This window comes from Coenobita brevimanus, chromosome 14 (genome assembly GCF_032717465.1).
Source record: "Coenobita brevimanus isolate Jiangsu-jjx chromosome 14, ASM3271746v2, whole genome shotgun sequence".
NCBI lineage: Eukaryota > Metazoa > Arthropoda > Malacostraca > Decapoda > Coenobitidae > Coenobita > Coenobita brevimanus.
This window is the reverse complement of record NC_136967.1, coordinates 31,299,745-31,314,946: the sequence shown is the minus strand read 5'-3', so window position 1 is coordinate 31,314,946 and position 15,202 is coordinate 31,299,745.

The following is a 15,202-nucleotide window of genomic DNA, read 5'->3' as shown; positions in this document are numbered from 1 at the left end:
AGGCGGAGGTCCACCACTTGTTTCGTAATATCATTGTTCGTTACTTGGGGTCCCACCAATTGTACACCGACGGCTCCAAGTCGAGTGAGTGTGTGGGTGCAAGTGTGTGGTCGATTGAATGTGCACTTAGGTATCGGTTGCCGACTCATACATCTGTGTTTACCTCCGAACATTTTGCTATTGACAAAGCCATAGACTATGCTCTCATTTCTAAGCATGATTCATTTGTCATATTTTCAGACTCAAAATCAGCCCTTCAGGCATTTGCATCTTGTACTACGGACTCTCACGAGATGCAGGGCCACATCGTTAATAAGTTGCTTTCATGCAACAAGTCATTCACGCTGATCTGGGTGCCGGGTCATTGTCGTATCTCCGGCAATGAGCAGGCTGACTTACTTGCAAAGTCGGCTGTAGAGCTCGAGGAGACTTGGGACGTTCCTCGTGATCTACGGTCGAGTCTCTCTCTCGGAAAGAAATCAATAAATCTTCTGTGGCAAGGTCACCTGGGCGACTGGGACACCGCCAACCGACCCAGTCGCCTTGAAGAAAAAGTACTGGCGAGAGTACGGCTCAATGCCACTGTTCTAACATGAAACCATATATGGAAAGACGCTTCCCACCGCACTGTGACATCTGTAATGCAGTGTTATCTATCAGTCATATCATCCTGCGCTGTCGGCGATTTATTCGTGAACGTGCTTCACTTATAAATTACTGCAGCGCAGTAGGCGTCCCCTTCACCCTTTCCACCATCCTGGGTGATGGGGACATTGTTATAACTGATAATTTGATGGCTTTCTTGAGAGAGACCGGACTGATCAGAGTGATGTGACTTTTTTACTGTATGGTTATGGTTTTTATCAACTGTAAATATGTATATATTGTACTATTAATTAGGGTTGACAGTTGACGTATTTGAAATAGTTCCTCTTCCCACTGACCTATTTCTAATATTGATGTCCCCTACATTAAATTCCGTTCCTCGACTGACAGTCACCAGCTGATGAGTGCAAGTGTGCAATATAGAAAGGTATTGGGCACTTGCAGTCGACGGTGGTCTGCTGGGCGAGGTTCTTCACTTTTTGTACATATTATGTAAATACATTATACCATGTTCCTGAAGTTACTAATTAGGGCTGACAGCTGACGTATATGGAAATGTTCCTGACTTGTCTGGTTCTCTTTCATATACTGATGTCCCCTACATTACGTTGTGCCTCGACTGACAGTCACCAAGTGATGAGTGTAGGTGTGTAATGTAGAGAGGCATGACATATCTGCAGTCGATGGTGTTCTCTTGGTCGAGGTCTTTCTACCATTAGTGTAGGTTTAGTTATTTGTCTCTTTAGGATTTAGTATAGGTTAGTGATTTGTGCATTAGGTGATTAGTTTCAGGTTCTTTAGATTAGGCATTTTTGTTTATAATGTAAGGCCAAAAAATATAAAAATATAAAAAAAATAAAAAAAATAAAAAAAATAAAATAAAAATTATTATATATATATGTACATGTGATTGAAAGTATGTCTGTATATATGCATGGAAGTGTGTGTGTGTGTATGTATGTATATGTACATGTTTGCATATGTATGTATATATGGGTATCTGTATATACATATATATATCTGGCCGGGGGCTTTGCCCCAATAGTCGATAGGCCAAAAAAAAAAATCTCAGGGTGGAGCTGTCTATCCAGTTCCGATCAGCGCCCTGTTGGCCTGTAGCCACTCCCGCCTTCTACAGAAGTGTGCCAGTAGCCTCTCCAAAGGTGTCTTCCCTCTTGGGAAGGCCAGTAGCCGCCCACCCCTCGTCAAGGAATCGGCTAAAAGCCGATCTGAGGGTAATAAGGAGACGGCCTGTAGTCGCTCCCGCCTTCATCAGAAGGTGTCCTTCCGGAGACGGCCAGTAGCCGCTCCACACCCCCTCCTGAAGGAGTAGGCATGTAGCCGCTCCCACCTTCGTCAGATGGCCTGTAGCCGCTCCGAAGGCGTTGCCCCTGAGTCGGCCTTTAGCCACTCCACACCCCTCCTGCAGGAGTCAGCCTGTAGCTGCTCCCACCTTCGTCAGACGGCCGGTAGCCGCTCCGAAGGCGTTGCCCCTGAGTCGGCCTGTAGCTGCTCCTCATACCAGCTGAAGGAGACGGCCTGTAGTCGCTCCCGCCTTCGTCAGACGGCCGGTAGCCACTCCAAAGGTGTTGCCCTCGAGTTGGCCTGTAGCAGTTTCCCACCTCTCCTGCAGGAGTCGGCCTGTAGCCGCTCCCGCCTTTGTCAGACGGCCGGTAGCCGCTCCGAAGGTGTCCTGAGGTGCGCTGGTAATTATTCCCCCTTTCAGGCCACGACCAGTAGCCGGGCCTCGGCGCCTTATGGTCGCGCCCCTGGGAAGACACGGCCAGTAGCAGGGCCACACAGCCGGAAGCAGTCGAGAGCCCCAGCGTGAGATGAGTATCCTGACTCCCAATGCCGTGGACGTAGTAGAATACCAGAGAGGCCCTATCGCCTCCTCCGGCCTCTGCTCCCTACGCCTGGCCCTGGAGAAAACCCACCTGATGGACCCTGACGCAGACCGGTGCTGCAGCCCCTCCCTGATGGCGCCACCTGGCTATGGGGGCCGCAGCCCTCGGGAACTCCAGGCACTCCCCAGAACGCCCGGGAGGGACCTCCCTACGCCCCGACGGCAGAGGACCTCTACCTCCGGCCGAGACCTGACCGAGAGGTTCAGGGAATTGTTCGGCCCCAGTCCTGAGGGCCATACTCCTGTTCCTAGCCCGGAAAGCACGGGCCCCTTCGCCATCTGCAGCCCCGGACAAGAGAAGACGCCCCTGCGTGTCGTCCCGTGCCCTCTTGGCACGACCTTCCCTGGCGGTGCCCCTGCCCCGGCAGAACTGTCGCCGGCGTGTCTCCCAGCCGCACCCGCCGTCCAGTGACTAATGCTCCCTGAGTACAGTGTAACAGTGACGAGGTAATAGTGTACCTTCCTAGCACCAGGCCAAATGTTTACTTGACGATGGAATAATGGTCTAATGTACGACAGGGCGGAGTAGTGAATAACCCATGTAGAATCCAAGTGATAGCGAAAAAGACTCATGTGTGACACCCTTCATCAGTGAATCACCCAAGCCGTGGAATACATATTGGTATTTTACCCAAACGTCCCTTGCTCTTAGAAAATAATAAATCGAACACGCTATCAGTACCCTCCACTTCATATTACTATAAACCAGTAAGCCCCTAGTAAGCTTCATCTCTAACTCCTCTACGCGTGCAGCAATATTGGACCTTATTGTGATAATTAACCAGAAACTCCTTGCTCTTAGAAAATAAGTTGAACGCGCTATCGATAGCTTCCGCCTCATACTAACATAAATACAATTAGACCTCAGTGCCTCACACCCTCCCCTAGTGAGCCCCATCGCTCACTCCTCCACGTGCACCGAGACCCTGGACTAAACTAATTCTGTACGCTATGCCTCGAGTGTTATTCCAAATACATACTACTATAGTATCCTGCGAGATACTGAGAATCTAGTTATAAGAGATTGTAATGACCAAATATTGTGTTGTAACATCTGCTGTTGTCTCTTGTCTGATTAAGTAATACACGCATAAAGGTTATTGCCCGAAGTTTTTGTGTCCTGCCTCTTTCTTATTTGTCCTAAGCCCCGGTCTCGAAAATAAATAAGCGACTTTCTTGTAAAAGATTTATTGCCTTTCGGAGTGGTTTTACCTTGGTAAACAAGGATCATGATATCATACGAACTGATATACGGCGGAAATATTCCGCATTTAATATTTAATCACTAGGCTGAAGATGCCATTTAAAAGCCTCACTGATGTACGCAAAAATGACATCACGTTTATCTCCTAATTTCCAAGCAGTTTTCACGTCTCTAATGAAAGGAAACTCTTTTGGCTTAAAACCCTCAAATGGCAGACTTCTTTACCTGTGAATTTCTTCCTAAGTAGTACCTCATTTAGCCTTGTTACTTTTTTTTTTTTTTTTGGCGACTTAATTTTCTGACCCTCAGAAATGTATTCTCAATTTTAGATACTAGGAGTGTTTCCCAGCTAATTTAGAGTACATTTGTGGAAGTTGCATTTTTAGTGTTTTCACCACCCAGTTGTGCGGTTTTTACCATTACTCAAATGACCCTCTTCCTAACGTAAAAATCCAAACAATCTTCACACGACAATAATGCAGTTCATTCAGTGTTCCTTCAACCTGCATTTTTTGTAGTTGTTATGCATATTTAGTGTTTTGGCCCCCCATTTATGCGGTTTTTATAATTACTCAAATGACCCTCTTCCTAACGTATATATTCAGACACTCTTCAGACGACATTAATGCAGTTCATTCAGTGGTCCTTTAACATGCATTTTTTGTAGATATCATGCATATTTAGTGTTTTCGCCCTCATTATGCGGTTTTTAGCATCACTCAAATGACCTTCCTCCTACAATAAAAATCCAATCTCCAGACGACATTAATACAGTTTATTCAGTGATCCTTCAACCTCCATTTTTTGTAGCTGTCATGCATTATATGTCTCCTGAGATGAGGAATAATGTTATAAATGGTAAATAATCTTGGCACTGCGACAATGTATGTACTGTCTTATACAAACTCATAGGTAAGAGTCAAAAGCTCAATAATTTTCCTTTTCACGAGGTATCAGTTTTGACAGATTTTACCTAAGGAAATGTGGCTTATTCTTTTTTTTTTTTTACTTTCACTCAGGAGGCTCGCTATAATTTTAAAGTGCTTCTACTGCAGATAAAAAAGAACACTCAATTGAAGTTTCTCGCTTGTTTCGGTAACCACCACATCAATTGAAATTTAATGTTCTTAACCCTAGGTAGGTAATGTGGGGCCTCAGAGACCCCAGTCCCTGAAATTTAATTTTAAAAAATATGAGCATAAGGTCTACAGATCAGTCCGTCTCATTACCTTCCTGCCTAGTGATGCTCTTCGGGGATGATGGGGGTCATAGCTGTACCTGGCTCTGATTTTGCTTTATAGAGCCATTGGGGTATGTTAGACCCCAGATTACCTATAATGTAACCTCAGTTGAGCCCTCTTGTGATTTTTTAATTTCAATTTGCTGTCTTTCTCCTTTTGTATACAGAAGGTCCCAACATCGGTCTACTGCAGACCAACCAAGGAATCATGATATTACTTTTCAAATTTGCAAGATTTAATTTTAAAATTTTTATACCTAAAATTTAACCATTTTTGTATGAACTTAAAAAAATATATATATTTTTTCGATTAAACTGTATTTATTCTGGCTCTATTTACAGATAAGGGGTTGAATTATTTGTGTATCTAAGCATTTTGAAATATCTCAAACGGAAGTATTTTTTTTTATTTTTTTTCCGTGGGGTCTGTCAGACCCCACGTTACCTAATACAGTAACAAAATCAAGATTACCTTACAAGAGTTAAGTACCTCAGATGCCAGCTCTCTTTACGTGTCAATCGATTTCTTGTTATATGTTTCCTAACTGATTTTTTTTTTTTTTTCACCCTCAGAAGTGTCATCTGAGTTTTTTAAATAACTGGGTGTGTTTCCGAATCAATTTTGAGTACATTTGTGGAAGTTGCATATTTAACGATATCGCCCAAAAATACGTTCATACAGCCATCGCTCCAGTAAAATACTTTTGATCTACCCACAAACTGAATGCTATCAACCGTAACTAATTCTCCTTTGGCACTACCTTTTATCCGTGAAGTGAAAGCTAAAAAAAAGGCCAATAGACTCATAGGAAATTACAAATCCAATTAATCTCGACATGGCAGACACAGAAAAGTTCAGGTCGACGCTCCTGCTACCTGATTTCTTTTTTTAAACCCGTCATGATCAATAAAACTGCGCATACGAGGAACCATGTAATGTTTATAAATTCTATATATCAGTAAGGCTATGTATTTAGTTTTTCCTAATAATGTAGATATGGTAATAAATAAACAAGCGATTTTCTTGTAAACGATTTATTGCCCTTCGGAGTGGTTTTATCCTGGTAAATATGGATCATGATATCACACGAACCAGCATACGGCGAAAATATTCCACACTTTATATTTGGTCACTAGGCTCAGAATGCCACTTCAAAGCCCTAGGGATGAAGATAAAAATAAATATGTTTCTCCGAATTTCCAAGTTGTTTTCACGCCTCTAATGAAAGGAAACTCTTTGGGCTTAAAACCCTCAAATGGCAGACATCTTTACATGTGAATTGATTTCATCCTATGAATTACATCATTTAGCCTTGTTACTGATTTTTTTTCCGAGTCGAAATTTTCTGATCATCAGAAATGTTTTCTCATTTTTAGATACAACTGGGACTGTTTCCCAGCTAATTTAAAGTACATTTGTCGAAGTTGCATTTCTTGTGCTTTTGCACCCCATTTATGTTTTTTTTTAGTATTACACAAATGACCCTCCTCCTAACTTAACATCTAAACATCATTCAGACGATATTAATGCAGGTCAACCTACATTTTTTTTGTAGCTGCCATGCATATTTAGTGCTTTCGCCCTCAATTATGCGGTTTTTACCATTACTCAAATGACCCTCCTAGTAACGGAAAAACCCAAACATTCCTCAGACGACGATAGTGCAGTTCATTCATTGTTCCTCCAACCTGCATTTTTTGTACCTGTAATCCAATTTTAGTGTTTTCGTCCCATAATTATGCGGTTTTTATCATAACTGAAATCAAGCTTTTCCTAACGTAAAAATAGAAACACTCTTCACACGACATTAATGCAGTTCATTCAGTGTTCCTTCAACCTGCATTTTATGTAGGTGCAATGCATATTTAGTGTTCTCGCCCTCAATTATGCTGTTTTTAACATCACTCAAATGACCCTTTCCCTAACCTAATAACCCAAACATTTTCCAGACGACATTAATGTACTTCATTCAGTGTTCCTTCAACCTGCATTTTTTGTAGCTGTCGTGCACTATATACATGCCTACGGAGATGAGGAATAATGTTATAAATGGTAATTATATATCTCGGTATTGCGACAGTGTTTGTACATTTTCGTATAAATTTTATAGCTGAGAGTCAGAAGCTTATCAATATTCCTTCTCACGAGGTATCGGTTTTGAGAGATTTTACTTAACGAAATGTGGCTTCTTGTGTAACATGAACCTTCCTAAGGTGAAAACATTTTTTTTCTTAATTCAGGAGTCTCGATGTAATTTGAAAGTGCTTCTATTGCAGATAAAAAGAATACTCATTCGAAGTTTCTCGCTTGTTTCGGTGACCCCCACATCATTTGAAACTTACTGTTCTTAAACAACCCAGATGCCATATCTCTTTACATGTCAAACGATTTCTTGCTATATGTTTCATAAATGTAATTTTTCCACCTAGAGAAGTGTCATCTGAGTTTTGGTAATTATTAGATTTGATTACATTTGTGGAAGTTGGCTCTTTAACGATTTCGCCAAAAAATACTATTATACAGCCATCGCTCCAATAAAATAGTTTTGAACTACCCCGATAGTGAATGCTATCAGCCGTTACTAGTTCACATTTGGCACTACATTATGTAAGTGATCAAGGCTAAAAATAAAAGCCAATAGACTCATCGGAAACTAAAAATCCAGTTAATCTCAACATGGCAAACACAACAGTTCAGGTCGACGCTCCTGCAACCTGATTTCTTTTAGACCCTTCATGAACAATAAAACTGCGTATATGAGGATAAAAGTGATGTTTATAAATTGTATATCTAAGTACAGTTATGTATTTAGTTTTTCCTAATAATGTATAGATGATAATAAATGAGCGATTTTCTTGTAAACGATGTATTGCCTTTCGAAGTGGTTTTACCTTGGTAAATATGGATCATGATATCACACGAATGGGCATACGGCGAGAATATTCCGTATCTCATATTTAGTCACTAGGGTCAAGATGCCACTTTAAAGCCCTAGTGATGCACGTAAAAATAACAACCGTTTTATCTCTATACTTCAAAGCTGTTTTGACGTCTTTAGTGAAAGGAAACTTTTTGGGCTTAAAACCCTCAAATGGCAGACTTCTTTACCTGTGAATTGGTTCCTTCCTACGTAGTACCTCATTTATCCTTGTTACTTTTTTTTTTTTTTTTTGGCGACTTTTTTCTCCGAACCTCAGAAATATTTTCTGAATTTTAGATACAACTATGACTGTTTGCCAGCTAATTTAGAGATTATTTGTGGAAGTTGCATATCTAGTGTTTTCGCCCGTCAGGTATGCGGTTTACTCAAATAACCCTCTTACTAACGTAAAAATCCAAACAATCTTCAGACTACAATAATGCAGTTCATTCAGTGTTCCTTCAACCTGCATTTTTGTAGCTGTCGTGCATATTTAGTGTTTTCGCCCTCAAGTATCCAGTTTTTAGCATCACTCAAATGACCCTCTTGCTAGCGTAAAAACCCAGTCTCTAGACGACATTGATACAGTTTATTCAGTGTTCCTTCAACCTCCATTTTTTGTAGTCATGCATTATATGTATACGGAGATTAGGAATAACATTATAAATGGTTAATAATTAAATATCTTGGTTTTGCGCTAGTGTATGTACTGTCTCGTATAAATTCATAGGTGACAGTCAAAAACTATACAGTTTTCCTTCTCACGAGTGTTACATAGCCTATGATTTCATCATCCTTTGTATAATTCTAACGTACAGTATGCTGCATGTTTGATCACGATTCGCCTCGTGGCTTCCATAGTGACCAGGCTAGCGTGTTTTACCTCACTCCCCCCTTCTCCTCCCTTATAATAGAGTAAGTCGTTCTTTCTTTTGTTCAGAGCAGGAGTGTCAACTCTTTGTACCCTATGGCTTCATTTGCGCGTCCTTCTTACAAGTTGTATCAAGCTCTGCCGGCCCCTATAGAATGAGCTCAGTCTCTGCATTAATTGCCATTTATATCTACTCCTCATTTTGTTCACATCTCTGTCCTCCCCTGTACAGTTATTATTTTTGTAAGTGCTCAGGAAGTCTCCAACCATCTAGCTGCTGTGTAATTTGAGTATAAGTGTTGTTACATTTTTTCCTTGTACTGTATAGCATAAGGGGTTAATTCGTAGGCCTAGTGAGGTTTTTGTGATTCATGTGTTTTAGGTGTCAGCCATTATTAATAATATTTTGTATCTGTAATAATATACCTTGCATTAACTGAGCATTATCCGGTTTTCTCATTTTATCAGGGCTGACTTAGATAAATTTACTCTTGCTAATTTCGTGTTAATAGAGGCTATTGCAGTTAACCATATATTTAACCTGTTTTTTGCCATTACATTATCCTTATGAGTCCTGAATGTTTAGTTGTTAGTTTGAGCATTAAACTTTAACTTGTAAATTTACATAACTCTTTTGTTTTGAACCTGGAACTTTGCGGGACAGTAGTGATTTTAGTCTCTGTTCCGTAACACGAGGTATCAGTTTTGATACATTTTACCTAAGGAAATGTGGCTTATGGTGTAACACGGACCTTCATAATGTGCAATTTTTTTTTTTTTTTTTTTTACATTTAGTCAGGGGACTCGCTGTAATTTTAAAGTGCTTCTACTGCAGATAAAAACGAACACTCATTCGAAGTTTCTCGCTTGTTTCGGTGACCACCACATCAGTTGAAACTTATTGTTCTTAAGCACCTCAGGTGCCAGGTCTCTTTGTGTCAATCGATTTCTTGTTACATGTTTCCTTAATGTGATTTTTTTTCACCCTCAGAAGTGTCACCTGAGTTTTGGTAATAATTGGGTGTGTTTTCCAATCAATTTTGAGTACAATTATGGAAGTTGCATATATAACGATTTCTCGCAAAAATACGTTCATACAGGCTTGTCACTGATATTTTTCTTTCGCGACGGAATTATCTGACCATCAGAATGTTTTCTGAATTTTAGATACAACCTGGAGGTGTTTCCCAGCTAATTTAGAGTACATTTGTGGAAGTTGCATTTTTAGTGTTTTCGCCCCAATTTATGCGGTTTTTAGCATTACTCTAATGACCGTCATCCTAACGTAAAGATCCAAGACATTCAGTGTTCCTTCAACCTGCATTTTTTGTACCTGTCATGAGTATTTAGAGTTTCCGCCCTTAATTATGGGGGTTTTTTAGCATCACCGTCATGACCCTTTTCCTAACACAAATATCATAACAATCTCCAGACGACATCAATATAGTTAATTCAGTGTTCCTTCGACCTGCATTTTTTGTAGTTGTCATGCACTGTGTGTCTAAGGAAATGAGAAATAAAGTTATAAATGGTAATTAATTATATATCTCGGTATTGCGATAGTTTTTGTACTTTCTCATATAAATTCATAGGTGAAAGTAAGATGCTCATCAATATTCCTTCTCACGACGTATCATTTTTGTGAGATTTAACCTAAGGAAAAGAGGCTTATGGTGTAACATGAACCTTCATAATGTTCAAATAGTCTTTTTTTTTTTTTTATTCAGTCAGCAGGCTCGCTGTAATTTTAAAGTGCTTCTACTGCAGACAAAAAAGAACACTCATTCGAAGTTTCTCGCCTGTTTCGGTGACCCCCACATATTCTTAAGCGCCTCAGATGCCAGCTCTCTTTACGTGTCAATCGATTTCTTGTTATATGTTTCCTAAGAGTGATTTTTTTTCACCCTCAGAAGTGTCACCGGAGTTTTGGTAATGTTGGGGTGTGTTTCCCAATTAATTTTGAGTACATTTGTGGAAGTTGCATATTTATCGATTTCGCCCCAAAATACGTTCATACAGCCATCGCTCCAGTAAAATAGTTTTGAACTACCCCCAAAGTGAATTCTATCGGCCGTAACTAATTAATCTTTGGCACTACCTTTTATCCGGGAAGTCAAGGCTAAAAAAATAAAAAAAAAGCCAATAGACTCATCGTAAATTAAAAATCCAGTTAATCTCAACATGGCAGACACAACAGTTCATGCCAACACTCCTGCAACCTGATTTTTTTTTCTACATCCATCTTGAACAATAAAACTGCGTAAATGAGGAACTAAGTAATGTTTATAAATTGAATATATCAGTATAACTATGTATTTATTTTCCTAATTATGTATAATTTATCTAATAATCAATAAATAAGCGATTTTCTTGTAAACGATTTGTTGCCTTTTGGAGTGATTATACCTTGGTAAACATGGATCATGATTGCACACGAACCGGCATATAAGGTGAAAATATTCCATAGTCTATATTTAGTCACTAGCTTCAAGATGCCACGTTAAAGCACTAGTGATGCACGTAAAAATAACATCCGTTTTATGTCTAAATTTCCAAGTTGTTTTCACGTCTCTAATGGAAGGAAACTCTTTGGGCTTAAAACCCTCAAATGGCAGACTTCTTTACCTGTGAATCGATTTCATCCTACGTAGTACGTCATTTAGTCTTTTTTTTTTTTTTCTACTTAATTTTCTGACCCTCGGAAATGTTTTCTCAATTTTAGATACAACTGGGAGTGTTTCCCAGCTAATTTAGATTACATTTGTAGAAGTTGCATTTTTAGTGTTTTCGCCCCCAGTTATGCGGTTTTTAGATCATTCAAATGACCCTCTTCCTAACATAAAAATCCAAACAACCTTCAGACGACATTAATGCTGTTCATTCAGTGTTCCTTCAACCTGTAATTTTTTATAGCTGTCATGCATTATATGTCTACGGAGATGAACACGTGTTCCCTACGTGACACAAGTGGGTTGGCGGAGGGTTAGTGCCCCTACCGGAAAACAACTAACTAAAAATACGAACAAGAAGCCGCGGACCAGGACTGACCAAAAGGTGATGACTAAGGACAGAACAATGGACACGATAAGGATGGCGACTTGGAATGGAAGTGGTGCAAATAATGAGATGAGAGAGAGATTGTCCAGGTGTTTGAGGGTGCAAAAGTGGATGTATGTGAGTTAACGGAAACTAAATGGAGAGGTGAGAGTGTGAGAGAATGAGAGTATGGATGGGCTATATGCGCAGGAGTAGTTGAGAATGAGAGGGCAAAAGGAGTGTGTATTGTTGTGAGTAACAGATGGAAGGAGAATATAAGAGAGTATGGATCCCTGGAATGATTATTGCTTCCATGGCCGGGAACCATCCGAGTGTGCCTTGCGCATTGCGGAGGTTGTTCTCTCCGGTATAGAAGCATGCATTTCTTTCTCATATCCTTTGACTAATGCGAGAAAGCCTTGGTTTAATCATGCTTATTCTAATGCTGTCCGCAATGAGGAGAGGGCGTATAAAAGGTACCGGAGCCAACCAACTCCTGAATCATATCTTTCATACGTTTCCGCCCGGAATCGTGCTAAGTCTGTTCTTCACTCTGCTAAAAATAATTTCATCCGTAATAAATGCTCTCAGCTCTCAAACTCGAATTCTTCCCGCTCCTGGCACCTTGCCAAAAACCTTTCTAACAATTTTACCTCACAATCCTTCCCTCCTCTATTCTGCTCTGATGGTTCTGTAGCTATTTCTTCTACTGATAAAGCAGATCTCTTTGCTCGGACTTTCTCCTCCAGTTCTACCTTAGACGATTCCGTTGCTGTTCCTCCATCACTTCCCCTCTCTGACTCCCTCATGGCTGACATTAAAATTTTTTTCAGCTGATGTATTTTCTGCTATCTCATGCATATGGGCCTGATGGAGTCCCTCCTGTTGTCCTCAAGAACTGTGCTTCTGTGCTTACACCTTGCCTAGGCAAACTCTTTCACCTTTGTCTGTCAACTTGTATCTTTCCTTCTTGCTGGAAGTTTCCTCTCATTCAACCAGTCCCAAAGAAGGGTGACCATTCCCAACCCTCTAACTATCGTCCAACTGCATTAACATCCTGTATCTCAAAAGTTTTCGAGTCAGTTCTAAATGCAAAAATTTTAAAGAATCTTTCCTATCACAACCTTCTTTCTGATCGTCAGTATGGGTTCTGTCAGGGATGCTCCACTGGCGATCTTCCCACCTACCATTCAGAATCCTGGTCATCCTCCTTTCGGGACTTTGGCGAAAGCTTTGTCATTGCACTTGACATCTCAAATGATTTCGATCGAGTCTGACATGTCTTTAATTTCCAAACTGCCCTCTTACGGTTTCTATCCTTCTATCTGTGCCTTCATCTACAGCTTCCTTTCTGGTCGTTCTATAGCCGCTGTTGTAGACGGCCATTGTTCTTCTTCTAGATCTATCAACAGTGGTGTTCCTCAGGGCTCTGTCCTATCACCCATTCTCTTCCTCTTATTCATCAATGACCTTCTAGATGTACATCAACAGTAAACCTATCCACTCGTACGCTGATGACTCCATCCTTCACCTTTCCATTCGATTTCAGCAATGTCCATCTCAGCAGTTACTTCAACAAACAAGGGATGAGGCTATGGCACACCTAATGTCTGGTTTGGCTCGTATCTCTGACTGGGGTAAAAATAATCTTGTTTTTAATGCATCAAAGACTCAGTTCCTACACCTATCAAGCCGACAAAATCTTCCACAGGTGTACCCACTAATGTTTAATAATATTCAGCTTAATCCTGCATCATCCTTGAACATGCTTGGGGTTTCATTCACTCGGGATTTATTTTGGAAAGATCATATTACATCTCTTGTAAAATCTACTTCTAAGAGATTAGGTGTGCTAAGCCGTCTCCGTGCCTTCTTTACCCCTGCACAATTGTTAACTCTATACACAGGTTTTATCCGCCCCTGTGTGGAGTACAACTCTCATGAGTGGGGAGGTTCCCCACATACAGCTCTTCTCAATAGGGTGGAGTCAAAGGCTTTTTGTCTCATTAACTCTCCTCCTCTTACTGCTTCCCTTCAGCCTCTGTCTCTTCGCCTTACTGTTGCATCTTTATCTCTTTTCTATTGCTACTTCAATGGTCACTGCTCCTCTGAACTGTCTGCTTGCATTCCTCCACCTCTATGATGGGCGCGTAGCACCCGTCTGGCAGCCAACTCTCATCCCTTTTCTGCCCAACTCTCTAATGCAAGAGTCCTTCATTTATGCAACAAGTCAACTCCGGAAGTGTCTCCCTCTGTCTGTTTTTCCTGCTAGCTATGATCTCCAGTCTTTCAAATGCAGTGTGTCAGGCATCTCGAAATGATCGGATCTTGAATTTGGCTATCTCTTATATTTTGTTTTTCTCTTGGAGGGAATCATTATTGCAGGCTCATGGCCTTTGGTTCCTTCTTCCTTGCATAAAAAAAGAGTTGGCTCGAGGCTTGTGTCATACTGAAAGTCGGACTACAAATGTGGGCGATTGTGTGCGTGTATTATGCGTCAACGCAAGACTGTGCAAGCAGAGTGAGAGAAGAGTTCTGGACAAATGTGGAAGTGTGCATGGAAAAGTTTGAAAGGAATGAGAGAGTCTTTTTTAATTGGAGATATGAATGGAAAAGTAGGGAACTGGAAGGTGGATGGAGTAGTTGGTGAGTAGGGTGTGCCTGCAGAGGTGTATGAGAAAGCTAGTGCTTTAGTGGACATTTGTGCCAGGAGGGGGTTGGTGATAGCTAATACCCTCTTCAGGCACAAAATGATCCACAGGTATACATGGCGAGTGAATGAACGGAAAGCAATGATTGATTATGTGTGTGGATAAGAGAATGAGGAGGTGTGTAATGGATGTAAGAATATATAGAGGTTGGAGAAATGGACTTTTGGACCACCACTTGGTGGTGGTCAAAATTAAAATCCAAATAAAATGGAGAAATAGAAAAAGGGAAGGACAGGAGGAAATAGTACATGCAAGGAGAGAGGAAAAGTTACAAGAGGGTGGAAAAATAGCAGAATATAAGAGGGAAGTGGAGGAGCAATTGGGTAAATATAAATTGGAGCAGATGGGGGACGTGGAAGGTGTGTGCAAGATATTCACAGAAGAAATCTGTGCAGCATGTGAAGTGCTGTGTGGGATGAAGAGAAGACGAAAGTGGGTGCAGGGAACAGCATGGTGGAATGAAGAGATGAGAGAGGGTGTGGCACAAAAGAAGAAAGCATATAGTGAGTGGATGAGAAACAGAGGCATGGAAGATGTTGAGAGAAGGTAGAGAGAGTTATATGTAGAGAGGAGGAGCGAGGTGAAAAGATTAGTAAAAGAGAGTAAGAAGAGAGTGGATGAGGAATTTGGAAGGAACTTGAGTGTAAAGTGGAGGGAATGTAAGAAAATGTTCTGGAAAGAGATAAAGAAAGTTAGACAGGGTGCCA